Consider the following 15,903-nt stretch of genomic DNA (forward strand, 5'->3'; position numbering starts at 1 on the left):
TTATTTGAAGTGTCAGTGCAAATAAAGTGATTAACACTGACAAAATATGATTATGTTATAATAGTTATTGCTATATAAGTGATTTTTAGTGTGTATTCAAGTATAAATGCAAGCACATGTGGAAAAATTTAATTAAGTAGAATGGCCAGCAGAGGGCAGTAGAAGACCACTTATTGGCTCACTTTCACTTTAAACCTCATGATTTTGACCAGTTTTCTGCACTAAAGCAAACCAGTGTTTCCATGTTAACTCAATAATGCATACTTGCTACATATGCTACACACAATAATGCTACACACACACTCACACACACACACACACACACACACACACACACACACACACACACACACACACAAATGTTTCAGTGATATTGGTGTCACATTCACCTTCATCACATTCACCTTCTGTCTTCATCACATTCACCATCTGTCGTCATCACCTGCACCTGCTCCTCATCACCCTCCTCATCATCACCTGCTCCTCATCATCATAACCGTCACCTGTTGTCCTTGTCTTGATCTGTGTATTTAAGTTCCCCTCTCATCCATTATCATTGTCGGTTATTGTTTGTGCACTAGCACTCTGTTATGTTTGTTTTCATGTTGGAAAATAAAACCTTTGTTATATTTGTACCACACACACACACACACACACACACACACACACACACACACACACACACACACACACACACACACACACACACACACACACACACACACCATCATTTATCATGATTTACCATGGCTGATACCAATACCAATATGAGAAAATGACTATTTTAAACAGCAGGGGGCAGTAAAATACCACTTATTGGCTTAACATGCCATTAATTCATATCATTTTCACCTTTTTAACTGTTATAGAGGCAAATTTTGTCCGATCTGTCTGAAAATTTTCATGCTTGTTCAGAGTGATATTTCACACGTTCTGACTTGTTTTTAAGAAGGTCTGAGCATTGATTAAAGAGATATAGGCTTTCGGGGACACTTGGTAAAGGCCAGATTTTGAAGTGAACCTATTATAGCTATCCAAATGAAGTAGTTCAACTTTTTCTGACAATTATTGATCTAGTGAGTCCAGAGAATTGTATTGCACTAGTTTTGAACATTATGATATGAAAATTATATATTCAGAGATGGAAAAGACCATTTACAGTCAATACAGGCAGTTTACCATAGGAAATATATGGTTTTAAAGATTTTTAACAGTTATAGCGCCACCTATCGTCCGATCTCCATGAAATTTTGCATGCTTGTTAATGATGTTATGTCACATAAGTTCACCAATTTTTGTGAAGTTCTGGGTTTTTATTTAGGATTTATAGGCTTTTTAATGTATTTTTCCATGCCCATTTTATAAATGATCCTATTACAGCCATCCAAATGCAAAAGTTCAACTTTTTTTTGATAATTATTGATCTAGAGAGTCCAGAGAATTGTCCTAGACTGGTCTGGTTCCGATCGGGCAAAAAACCTAGGACTAGTTCGCAAAAGTAGGTTTTAAACATATTCATGAATATTTAATGAACGGTTTGATTGACAGAAATGGTTCTTGAGGCAAAGTTGTTCAGCATGAGCAGATATATCAAATGATATGCTTTTTGTGACGATAAGTGTAACACCACGTGATTACAGAGCCAAAAAACTCGTTAGCGCCAACTAGTGGCCGATTTCTTTCAAAATTCTTACAGACCTCTAGGGCCATGAGTCGAACATGCCCATCGAGTTTCGTTCCGATCGGCCTCCGTTAACCTTGTCTAATAGGTGCTCAACTTCATTGGCCAATGGCGGCCATGTTTTTTGAGATACGCCAATGTCCTCATAGACATACATGGCACCTTGGACCAAGACACTGCATACCAATTTTCCAGTCAATCGGACTAACGGTCAGGTGGTTATAGCCCTTTTCATGTTTTTTTCATGTTATAGCGCCACCTAGTGTTCAATCGTCGCGATTTTTTTACTGTGACCCCAGAATGAACCCATACACATGTGTACCGAGTTTGGTGAAGCTATCTTATTTACTTTTTAAGTTATAGCCATTTTAGTAAAATAGGCTCCTCCCACAACGATTATTTTGCGCCCCCTAGCGTCCATGAATCGAAATTTCAACATTTTTTCGATAATTATTGATCTTCAGACTCCAGAGAACATTTCTGCACTGGTTTGGCTCCGATCGGGCAAAAAACCAGGGACTAGTTCGCAAAAGTAGATTTTCGACAAAATTCAAAATGGCGGAAAATCTATCATGACGGAAATGAAATCGGAGATATACGTTTTGTTCGTCAGGCGTCCAGCTTTCCAATGATATAAGACACTTGAGTCTGCGACATACGGTCTAGGAGTTATGAGCAGTTTCGCGCTTTTGGTTGCTATAGCGCCACCTATGGGCCAATCGGGGTCATAATCTCTGAACCTCTCCTCGATTTTTGTACTACCATCTGGCAAAGTTTCAATGCTCTAGCCCTTACGGTTTGGGCTGCACGATGCGTTTTACGGCAGAATAATAATAATAATAATAATAATAAAAATCAGTACAATTACAATAGGGTTTCAGCACTTCGTGCTTGAACCCCTAATAATAATAATAAAAATCAGCACAATTACAATAGGGTTTCAGCACTTCGTGCTTGAACCCCTAATTAAAGCTGCAAGCAGCATTTATCGGGGTTCAAGCAGTTAAGGCCTTTAAGGCATTTAAGCACAAAAGCATCAAAAGTTATTAAGATTCATTTAGCAAGCATGTAACCACTGACATAATAGATGGAAAAGACCATTTACAGCCAATACAGGCAATTTGCCATGGGATATATATGGTTTTAAAGCTTTTTAACAGTTATAGCGCCACCTATGGTCCGATCTCCATAAAATTGTTTACTGTGACCTCAAATTGAACCCATACACATGTGTACTGAGTTTGGTGAAGATATCTCATTTACTTCTTGAGTTATAGCCATTTGAGTAAAATAGGCACCTCCCACGACGATTTGCCACATTCTAGAATTATTTAATATGATTCTAGCATGATTTACTATCATATACCATGTTCCAGAATGATTTATTAGGATTCTAGCATGATTTACCTTGATACACCTCATTTCAGTATTATTTACTATGATTTACAATGTTTCTAGCATGATTAACCACATTACTAGCAATTATGTGAAGTGTCAGTGCAAATGAGGTGATGAACACTGACAAAATATTATTGTGTTATAATAGTTAGTTATATACGTGATTTTTAGTGTGTGTCCAAGTATGAATGCAAAAGCACATGTAAAATATTTCATTATTCAGTCAGTCAGTCATCTTCATTTATATAGCGCTTTTAACAATGTAGATTGTCTCAAAGCAGCTTTACAGAGATAAGCGTATAATTTAAGGTAACAGAGATTGTTTCGGCTTTACAGCAGAGTTAAGTTATTTCCATCTAAAGTTAGTTTTAATTGATTTGGTTCCGTTGCAATGATCATTTGTTATTAAATTAGGGGCCGCTAAGACGACACCATTCTCTCTACACAGACTTTAAACGCGAACCTGTGAGAAACGCTGATGGCGGTCACATGCGCATTTAGAATGGGTTCTATAGTTATGTGCGTTAGAATATACGCAGGTTTGGAATTCCCTACAAGCCAAGCCTAAACAAAATACTTGTCTTTCCTTATAAATTTGATAAGGAATTTTATTTTATTTGTTGCTTTGGGGTAGGACCGCAAGACGAATTTTCCCGACAACGCCTTATCTGTAGAGTGGTAGTGGGATCCTCCATAGGGAGAGACTAGTTGGCACTTCAGCACTGCGTTGTCATCGGTCCAGGTGAAGGTCCTTCGTCAGATCTGGATACGGCCTGGATCCGGCAGGCTGCAGGAAAAACCTTGGGATAAACACAGACACTAAAATTAGCGTAGATGCCATTCTTCTCGTGATGTAACGAGTACATCAGGATTTTTGGGAAGTGTTCCCGGTTCCGGCTGACCTAATCTATGCAGCATAGCATTAAATTATAGAAGTCTATAATGTATTATGTGAAAGCTAGGTCAAAGAGATGTGTCTTTAATCTGGCTTTGAACTGACAGAGTGTGTCTGCTTCCCGGACAATGGTAGGAAGACTGTTCCAGAGTTTTGGTGCTAAATAGGAGAAGGATCTACCGCCAGCAGTCGATTTTGATATTCTAGGTATAATCAACTGGCCGGAATTTTGAGATCGTAATAGACGTGACGGACTATAATGCGTTAAGAGCTCGCTCAAGTACTGCGGAGCTAAACCATTCAGTGCTTTGTAAGTAATCAGCAATATTTTAAAATTTATGCGATGTTTAATAGGGAGCCAGTGCAGTTTTGACAGAACCGGGCTAATATGGTCATACTTCCTGGTTCTGGTAAGAACTCGAGCTGCTGCGTTTTGGACCAGCTGTAGTTTGTTTATTAAGCGTGCAGGGCAACCACCCAGTAGAGCATTACAATAATCTAGCCTTGAGGTCATGAACGCATGAACTAATTGTTCCGCATTTGTCAATGAGAGCATATGACGTAATTTAGATATATTTTTAAGATGGAAAAATGCAGTTTTACAGATACTAGACACGTGACTTTCAAATGAAAGATTGGTATCAAAGAGCACACCCAGGTTCCTAACCGACGACGAAGACTTAACAGAGCAGCCATCAAGTGTTAGACAGTATTCTAGATTATTACGTGAGGAAGTTTTTTGTCCAATAATTAGAAACTCTGTTTTTTCAGAATTTAGAAGTAGGAAATTACAAGTCATCCAATTTTTTATATCCGCTATGCATTCCGTTAATTTTGTGAATTGATAAGTTTCGTTAGGTTTTGAAGAAATATAGAGCTGAGTATCGTCAGCATAACAGTGAAAGCTAATTCCATGTTTCCTAATGATATCTCCTAAGGGTAGCATGTACAGAGTGAACAGCAGCGGTCCTAGTACTGAGCCTTGTGGTACGCCATACTTAACCTGTGATCGATGAGACATCTCATCATTTACTGCTACAAACTGATAACGGTCAGATAAGTATGATTTAAACCATGCTAGTGCATTTCCTGTAATGCCAACATAATGTTCTAATCTATTTAAAAGAACGTTGTGGTCGATGGTGTCAAATGCAGCGCTAAGATCGAGTAACACTAATAGAGAGATACAACCACGATCGGATGATAAGAGCAAATCATTTGTGACTCTAACGAGAGCTGTTTCGGTACTATGGTACGGTCTAAATCCGGACTGGAAATCCTCGCAGATATCATTTCTTTCAAGAAAGGAACACAGTTGTGAGGATACTGCCTTTTCTAATATCTTTGACAGAAAAGGTAGATTCGAGATCGGCCTGTAATTGACTAATTCTGAAGGATCAAGTTGCGTTTTTTTAACAAGCGGTTTAATCAAAGCCAGCTTAAAGTTTTTTGGTACGTATCCTAGAGACAAAGACGAATTAATGATATTAAGAAGAGGATCTATGACCTCTGGAAGTATTTCTTTCAGTAGCTTAGTCGGTATAGGGTCTAACATACATGTTGTAGATTTAGATGATTTAATGAGTTTAGTAAATTCTTCCTCTCCTATAGCAACGAATGAATCAAATTTTTCCTCAGGGAGACTACAATGCACTGCCTGATGCGATACTGTAGTAGACGGTTGCATAGTTATAATTTTGTCCCTGATATTATCAATCTTATAAGTGAAGAAGTTCATAAAGTCATTACTGCTGTGTTGCTTGGAAACTTCGGTGCTTGAAGCTTTATTTTTCGTTAGTTTAGCCACCGTTTCAAATAAATTCCTAGGATTATGTTTATTTTCTTCTAATAGGGTTGAAAAATAAGCAGATCTAGCAGCTTTTAAAGCCTCTCTGTAAGTAATTGAGCTCTCTTTCCATGAAATGCGAAATACCTCTAGTTTTGTTTTCTTCCAGTTGCGCTCCATTTTTCTGGCTGCTCTCTTAAGGGCCCGAGTGTGCTCGTTGTACCACGGCGTTGGACTATTTTCTTTAATCTTCTTTAAGCGCAACGGAGCAACTGTGTCTAAAGTGCTGGAAAAGAGAGAGTTAAACGTTTCTGTTGTAATATCTAGTTCTTCTAAGCTATCTGAGATGCTGAGATGATGAAACTGATTAGGAAGATTATTAATAAAGCAATCTTTAGTAGCAGAAGTGATAGGTCTCACATATTTGAAACACGGAGTCGGCTTTGCAGCCTTGGCTAAATGCAAATTACACGAGACTAGATAATGATCTGAGATGTCATCGCTCTGCTGCAGAATTTCAACGGCATCAACATCTATTCCGTGTGATAATATTAGATCTAGAGTATGATTACGACGATGAGTAGGTCCTGACACGTGTTGTCTAACTCCAATTGAATTTACAATGTCTTTAAATGCCAATCCCAATGCATCTTTTTCATTATCGATGTGTATATTAAAATCACCAACAATTAGTACTTTATCTGCAGTCAATATTAATTCTGATAGAAAGTCCGCAAATTCTTTGATAAAGTCTGTATGGTGCCCTGGTGGCCTGTATACAGTAGCCAGCACAAATCTCAAACGTGATTTATCGTTTACACTATATATTTTTACATTAAGCACCAATGCTTCAAAAGAATTATATTTAAAACTTGATTTCTTAGTGGTTTTGAAACTATTACTATAGATTACAGCAACACCACCCCCTTTGCGTTTCAGACGAGGCTCATGTTTATAACAGTAATCTTGCGGGGTTGATTCATTTAAAGTAATGTAATCGTTTGGTTTTAGCCAGGTTTCTGTCAAACACAGCACATCTAGGTTATTATCTGAAATCATATCATTAACAATGAGTGCTTTTGAAGTAAGCGATCGAATATTCAGCAACCCAAGCTTTAGCATTTGCTCATCTGTATTATAGCTGTTTTTTATTTGTTGAACATCAATTAAATTTTTAACCTTAGTTGGGTTTAAACGTTTTTTGGATTTCCAAATTCGGGGAACAGACACAGTCTCTATATGATGATATCTAGGTGAAAGAGGCTCTATGTGATGGGATTTATCTGACCTTGGTGACGCGAGGCCGCTAGCAGACAGTCGGTTAAGCCAGTCTGTCTGCTTCCTGACCTGAGCCCCAGATTGTCATGTTTGAGCTCTAAGACTATGAGCCATATTACTAGAGAGAAGAGCAGCACCATCCCAGGAGGGATGAATACCATCTCTTTTCAACAGGTCAGGTTTGCCCCAAAAACTTTTCCAATTGTCTATGAATTCTATATTATTAAGCGGACACCACTTAGACAGCCAACCGTTAAGCGAACACAATCTACTAACTATCTCATCACTCCTGCGAACAGGAAGGGGGCCAGAGCAAATTACAGTCCTTGACATCGTACTTGCAAGTTCACACACCTCTTTAATATTAATTTTGGTGATCTCCGACTGGCGGAGTCGAACATCATTAGTGCCGACATGAATAATGATCTTAGAGAATTTACGATTAGCATTAGCCAGCACTTTTAAATTTGCTTTGATGTCAGGCGCTCTGGCTCCCGGCAAACATGTGACTATGGTGGTTGGTGTCTCTATTTTCACGTTCCGTGTAATAGAATCGCCAATAACTAGGGCACAATCATTCTCAGTGGGTGTTTCACTGAGCGGGGCAAATCGATTTGTTATGGTAATCGGAACGGAAGAGTGGTTTTTAGATCCGCGACTAGAGCGATCCCTCACTGTCACCCATTTGCCCGGCTGCACGGGCTCTACTTCAGCCAGAACCGACTCATGTAAAGTGTGCACTATTCTATGCGCATCCAAAACATCTAAAGCACTAGCACTCTTACTATCCTCAATTAAAGTTTGGATGCGTGTTTCTAATTCTGAAATCTTCTCTGTCAACCTAACTGTCTCCTTACATTTATCACATATAAATCCTATATTGTCGACAGAGAAGCCTATACTAAACATGTGACATGAAGTGCAAGTGACAATAACAGGACAAGACATTACTCACCGTGTTTGTTGAGTGATTCTTACTCACCTGAGCTTTTTATGAACTCAAAGGCGCGGACGCGCGAGAGAAAAATAAATAAATAAAATAGCTGAGCGCACGGGTGGCGCGTTAACAGGCTAGCGAATTACTAGCGTTTTGTGCTAGTAGTACTAATAACAAAAGCTAGCGATGTCAGGTTAATCTGAGATGTTGGGTAAAATGTAGTAGTATAAACAACTAGAAATGGTAGTAAAATGATGGTTCAAAACAAAGAAATATATGGCTAAGACGGAGCTTATCGCACCGAATCAAACAAACACACTCACAGCAGGCAGCGAGGCAGACAGGAGCAATCGATCAGACAGGCAATCGATCAGACAGTACCAATACCAGTCTAATGGTATCTGATTATTAAGTAGAATGGCCAGCAGAGGGCACTAGAAGACCACTTATTGGCTCACTTTCACTTTAAACCAGTTTTCTGCACTAAAGCAAACCAGTTTTTCCATGTTAACTCAATGCATGCTTACACACACACACACACACACACACACACACACACACACACACACACACACACACACACACACACATACACACACACACACACACATACACACACAGCATAGTTAACCATGATTTACCATGATATACCACGTTGTAGTATTATTTACCAGGAGATAAACGACAATCTAGTATTATTTACTTTGATTTACCATGTTTCTAGCCTGATTTATCACATTACTAGCAATTATTTGAAGTGTCAGTGCAAATAAAGTGATTAACACTGACAAAATATGATTGTGTTATAATAGTTATTGCTATATAATTGATTTTTTTTAGTGTGTATTCAAGTATGAATGCAAGCACATGTTGAAATATTTCATTAATAAGTAGAATGGCCAGCAGAGGGCAGTAGAAGACCACTTATTGGCTCACTTTCACTTTAAACCAGTTTTCTGCACTAAAGCAAACCAGTTTATCCATGTTAACTCAATGCATGCTTACACACACACACACACACACACACACACACACACACACACACACACACACACACACACACACACACACACACACACACACACACACACACACACACAGCATAGTTAACCATGATTTACCATGATTTACCACATTACTAGCAATTATTTGAAGTGTCAGTGCAAATAAAGTGATTAACACTGACAAAATATGATTGTGTTATAATAGTTATTGCTATATAAGTGATTTTTAGTGTGTATTCAAGTATAAATGCAAGCACATGTGGAAAAATTTAATTAATAAGTAGAATGGCCAGCAGAGGGCAGTAGAAGACCACTTATTGGCTCACTTTCACTTTAAACCTCATGATTTTGACCAGTTTTCTGCACTAAAGCAAACCAGTGTTTCCATGTTAACTCAATAATGCATACTTGCTACATATGCTACACACAATAATGCTACACACACACACACACACACACACACACACACACACACACACACACACACACACACACACACACACACACACACACACACACACAATGTTTCAGTGATATTGGTGTCACATTCACCTTCATCACATTCACCTTCTGTCTTCATCACATTCACCATCTGTCGTCATCACCTGCACCTGCTCCTCATCATCATAACCGTCACCTGTTGTCCTTGTCTTGATCTGTGTATTTAAGTTCCCCTCTCATCCATTATCATTGTCGGTTATTGTTTGTGCACTAGCACTCTGTTATGTTTGTTTTCATGTTGGAAAATAAAACCTTTGTTATATTTGTACCACACACACACACACACACACACACACACACACACACACACACACACACCATCATTTATCATGATTTACCATGGCTGATACCAATACCAATATGAGAAAATGACTATTTTAAACAGCAGGGGGCAGTAAAATACCACTTATTGGCTTAACATGCCATTAATTCATATCATTTTCACCTTTTTAACTGTTATAGAGGCAAATTTTGTCCGATCTGTCTGAAAATTTTCATGCTTGTTCAGGGTGATATTTCACACGTTCTGACTTGTTTTTAAGAAGGTCTGAGCATTGATTAAAGAGATATAGGCTTTCGGGGACACTTGGTAAAGGCCAGATTTTGAAGTGAACCTATTATAGCTATCCAAATGAAGTAGTTCAACTTTCTGACAATTATTGATCTAGTGAGTCCAGAGAATTGTATTGCACTAGTTTTTTAACATTATGATATGAAAATTATATGATCAGAGATGGAAAAGACCATTTACAGCCAATACAGGCAGTTTACCATAGGAAATATATGATTTTAAAGCTTTTTAACAGTTATAGCGCCACCTATCGTCCGATCTCCATAGAATTTTTCATGCTTGTTAATGATGTTATGTCACATATGCTGACCAATTTTTGTGAAGTTCTGAGTTTTTATTTAGGATTTATAGGCTTTTTAATGTATTTTGACACGCCCATTTTATAAATTACCCTATTACAGCCATCCAAATGCAAAAGTACAACTTTTTTTTGATAATTATTGATCTAGAGAGTCCAGAGAATTGTCCTAGACTGGTCTGGTTCCGATCGGGCAAAAAACCTAGGACTAGTTCGCAAAAGTAGGTTTTAGACATATTCATGAATATTTAATGAACGGTTTGATTGACAGAAATGGTTCTTGAGGCAAAGTTGTTCAGCATGAGCAGATATATCAAATGATATGCTTTTTGTGACGATAAGTGTAACACCACGTGATTACAGAGCCATAAAACTCGTTAGCGCCAACTAGTGGCCGATTTCTTTCAAAATTCTTACAGACCTCTAGGGCCATGAGTCGAACATGCCCATCGAGTTTCGTTCCGATCGGCCTCCGTTAACCTTGTCTAATAGGTGCTCAACTTCATTGGCCAATGGCGGCCATGTTTTTTGAGATACGCCAATGTCCTCATAGACATACATGGCACCTTGGACCAAGACACTGCATACCAATTTTCAAGTCAATCGGACTAACGGTCAGGTGGTTATAGCCCTTTTCATGTTTTTTTCATGTTATAGCGCCACCTAGTGTTCAATCGTCGCGATTTTTTTACTGTGACCCCAGAATGAACCCATACACATGTGTACCGAGTTTGGTGAAGCTATCTTATTTACTTTTTAAGTTATAGCCATTTTAGTAAAATAGGCTCCTCCCACAACGATTATTTTGCGCCCCCTAGCGTCCATGAATCGAAATTTCAACATTTTTTCGATAATTATTGATCTTCAGACTCCAGAGAACATTTCTGCACTGGTTTGGCTCCGATCGGGCAAAAAACCAGGGACTAGTTCGCAAAAGTAGATTTTCGACAAAATTCAAAATGGCGGAAAATCTATCATGACGGAAATCAAATCGGAGATATACGTTTTGTTCGTCAGGCGTCCAGCTTTCCAATGATATAAGACACTTGAGTCTGCGACATACGGTCTAGGAGTTATGAGCAGTTTCGCGCTTTTGGTTGCTATAGCGCCACCTATGGGCCAATCGGGGTCATAATCTCTGAACCTCTCCTCGATTTTTGTACTACCATCTGGCAAAGTTTCAATGCTCTAGCCCTTACGGTTTGGGCTGCACGATGCGTTTTACGGCAGAATAATAATAATAATAATAATAATAAAAATCAGTACAATTACAATAGGGTTTCAGCACTTCGTGCTTGAACCCCTAATAATAAAAATCAGCACAATTACAATAGGGTTTCAGCACTTCGTGCTTGAACCCCTAATAATAATAATAATAAAAATCAGCACAATTACAATAGGGTTTCAGCACTTCGTGCTTGAACCCCTAATAATAAAAATCAGGGCAATTACAATAGGGTTTCAGCACTTCGTGCTTGAACCCCTAATAATTAAAGCTGCAAGCAGCATTTATCGGGGTTCAAGCAATTAAGGCCTTTAAGGCCTTTAAGCATAAAAGCATCAAAAGTTATTAAGATTTATTTAGCAAGCATGTAACTACTGACATAATAGATGAAAAAGACCATTTACCACAGGAAATATATGGTTTTAAAGCTTTTTAACAGTTATAGCGCCACCTTTGGTCCGATCTCCATAAAATTTGGCATGCTTGTTAATGATGTTATTTCACATATGTTCACCAATTTTTGTGAAGTTCTGAGTTTTTATTTATGATTTATAGGCTTTTTTATTTATTTTGCCCCGCCCATTTTATAAATGACCCTATTACAGCCATCCAAATCAAAAGTTCAACTTTTTTTTGATAATTATTGATCTAGAGAGTCCAGAGAATTGTTCTAGACTGGTCTGGTTCCGATCGGGCGAAAAACCAGGGACTAGTTCGCGAAAGTAGGTTTTTGACATATTCATGAATATTTAATGAACTGTTTGATTGACAGCAATGGTTTTTGAGGCAAAGTTGTTCAGGATGAGGAGGTCTATCAAATGATAATGCATTTTGTGACGAAATTTGTTACACCACGTGATTACAGAGCCATAAAACTCGTTAGCGCCAACTAGTGGCCGATTTCTTTCAAAATTCTTACAGACCTCTAGGGGCTTGAGCCAAACATGCCCACCGAGTTTCGCTCCGATCGGACTTCGTCAACGGTGCTCAAACCTCATTGGCCAATGGCGGCCATGTTTTTTTAGATACGCCATATTCCTTTTAGACATACATGGCCCCTTGGGCCAAGACACTGCATACCAAATTTCAAGTCATTCGGAAAAACGGTCAGGTGTCTATACGTTTTTGTTTTGTTTTATAGCGCCACCATGTGGCCAATCGACGCAATTTGTTTACTGTGACCTCAGATTGACCTCTTACACATGTGTACCAAGTTTGGTGAAGATATCTCATTTACTTCTCGAGTTATAGCCATTTTAGTAAAATAGGCTCCTCCCACAACATTAATTTATCACCCCCTAGCGACCAAGAATCAGAATTTCGACTTTTTTTCGATAATTATTGATCTTCAGACTCCAGAGAACAATTCTGCACTGGTTTGGTTCCGATCGGGCAAAAAACCAGGGACTAGTTCGCAAAAGTAGGTTTTTGACAAAATTCAAAATGGCGGAAAATCTATCATGACGGAAATGAAATCGGAGATATACGTTTTGTTCGTCAGGCGTCCAGCTTTCCAATGATATAAGACACTTGAGACTACGACATAAGGTCTAGGAGTTATGAGCTGTTTTGCGCTTTTGGTTGCTATAGCGCCACCTATGGGCCGATTGGGCTGAGTCCGTGTATCTGAGTAGCGAGCAATAGTACTACCATCTGGCAAAGTTTCAAGTCTCTAGGTCTTACGGTTTGGGCTGCACGATGCGTTTTATGGCGGAAAAATAATAATAATAATTAAAGCAGCAAGCAGCATTTATCGGGGTTCAAGCAGTTATGCATTTTGTTACGATAAGTGTAACACCACGTGATTACAGAGCCGTAAAACTCGTTAGCGCCAACTAGTGGCCGACTTCTTTCAAAACTCTTACAGACCTCTACGGCCATGAGTTGAACATGCCCATCGAGTTTTGTTCCGATCGGCCTCCATTAACCTTGTCTAAGAGGTGCTCAAATTTCATTGGTCGATGGCGGCCATGTTTTTTTGAGATACATGAGATACGTTAATATCTAACGGTCAGGTAGTCATAGCCCTTTTCAAGTTTTTTTCATGTTATAGCGCCACCTAGTGTTCAATCATCGCGATGTCTTTACTGTGACCCCAGACTGAACTCATACACATGTGTACCAAGTTTGGTGAAGATATCTCATTTACTTCTCGAGTTATAGCTATTTTAGTAAAATAGGCTCCTCCCATAACATTAATTTATCAAACTCTAGTGACCAGGAACCAAAATTTCAACATTTTTTTGATAATTATTGATATTCAGACTCCAGGGAACATTTCTGTACTGGTTTGGTTACGATCGGACACAAATCCAGGGACTAGTTCGCAAAAGTAGGTTTTTAACATATTCGTGAATATTTAATGAACTGTTTGATAGACAGCAATGGTTCTTGAGGCAAAGTTGTTCAGGATGAGGAGACCTATCAAATGATATGCATTTTATGACAATAAGTGTAACACCACGTGATTACAGAGCCATAAAACTCGTTAGCGCCAACTAGTGGCCGATTTCTTTCAAAATTCTTACAGACCTCTAGGGCCATGAGTCGAACATGCCCATCGAGTTTCGTTCCGATCGGCCTCCGTTAACCTTGTCTAATAGGTGCTCAAAATTCATTGGCTGACGGCGGCCATGTTTTTTGAGATACGCCAATTTCCTCATAAACATACATGGCACCTTGGACCAAGACACTGCATACCAATTTTCAAGTCAATCGGACTAACGGTCAGGTAGTTATAGCCCTTTTCATGTTTTTTTTATGTTATAGCGCCACCTAGTGTTCAATCGTCGTGACTTTGTTACCGTGACCCCAAATTGAACTCATACACATATGTACCAAGTTTGGTGAAGATATCTAATTTACTTCTCGAGTTATAGCCATTTTAGTAAAATAGGCTCGTTCCACAACGATCAATTAGCGCCCCCTAGAAACCATGAATCGAAATTTACACTTTTTTTTGATAATTATTGACAATCAGACTCCAGAGAATCTTGCCGCACTGGTTTGGTTCCGGTCGGGCCAAAAACCTAGGACTAGTTCGCGAAAGTAGGTTTTTGGAAAAACCCCAAATACCCTAAAATTTTCCCAGGGTGACGAGCAAATCCGAGGCATGCATCTGGTCCGCCTCGAGCCAAGGATTCCAGCGATATAAGACACTTGAGCCTACGCCTCACGGTTGATGAGTTATGAGCCGTTTCGTACTTTTGCCCGCTGTAGCGCCCCCGTCAGGCCGATCGGGGCGGGCCTTGGTGACGCTGTAGGCGGTGTGAGTACTATCAGCCCCCAAAGTTTCAAGTCTCCACGACTTACGGTTTGGTCTGCCCGATCAGTTTTATGTCTGAATGTTGCATCATGGGAAAATTAACAATTACAATAGGTGTTCAGCACTGAAGTGCTTGAACCCCTAATAAGTGGCTAAAAAAGGGCCACAAAAAGGCCTCTAAAAAAAAAACTATAGGGTCTAGGCGCTTGCCGTCTGCGCTGCTGCGTTCCAAAAACTTTATCCAGCCTTCTAACATGTGCCTCGGAGAGGAAAAAGAACGTTTGTTGCCCTTTTAGCTCATTTATCATGGAAATGTGGTGCATTTTTTTTTTTACCTTTTAAACTGTGACACCCCCACTGATGGCCCGATCTCCATAAAAGTTTGCACGCTTCTTTAGAATAATATGGCGCATGTGCTCAGCTAATTTGGTGAAGCTCTGCTCTTTTCCCCCCATTTTTCAGTCATTTAAATGTCATTTTGCATAGGGTAATACAGAGGCCTTCTCACCTTTATGACAGTTAAAGCGCCACCAATGGCCCGACGTCCATGAAAGTTTTCAAGCTTCTTCAGGATCACGTGACGCATGCGCATGCCCGATTTTGTGAGCTTGTATGCAAATCAGACAGCAAGATGGCCGCTTTCAGCCATTTCATGTGTTTTTTCCATAGAAATACATCATTTTGACACCATAGCGCCACCAAGTGGCCAGTCGCTGCGCCCTTTTTCACGTGACCACAGAATGAGCTCGTACATGCGTGTGCTGAGTTTGGTGCAAAAATCTCGTTCCGTTCACGAGTTATAGCCAATTAAGCAAAATGGGCTCCTCCCACTTCGAACATTTTGGCGGCCCTTAGGGACCGTGAAGCGAAATTTACACTTTTTTTTGATAATTATTGACAATCAGACTCCAGAGAATCTTGCCGCACTGGTTTGGTTCCGGTCGGGCCAAAAACCTAGGACTAGTTCGCGAAAGTAGGTTTTTGGAAAAACCCCAAATACCCTAAAATTTTCCCAGGGTGACGAGCAAATCCGAAAAAAAGCCTCGAGCCAAGGATTCCAGCGA

This window comes from Scardinius erythrophthalmus, assembly GCF_964197995.2.
Source record: "Scardinius erythrophthalmus genome assembly, contig: HAP1_SCAFFOLD_55, whole genome shotgun sequence".
Taxonomy (NCBI): Eukaryota; Metazoa; Chordata; class Actinopteri; order Cypriniformes; family Leuciscidae; genus Scardinius; species Scardinius erythrophthalmus.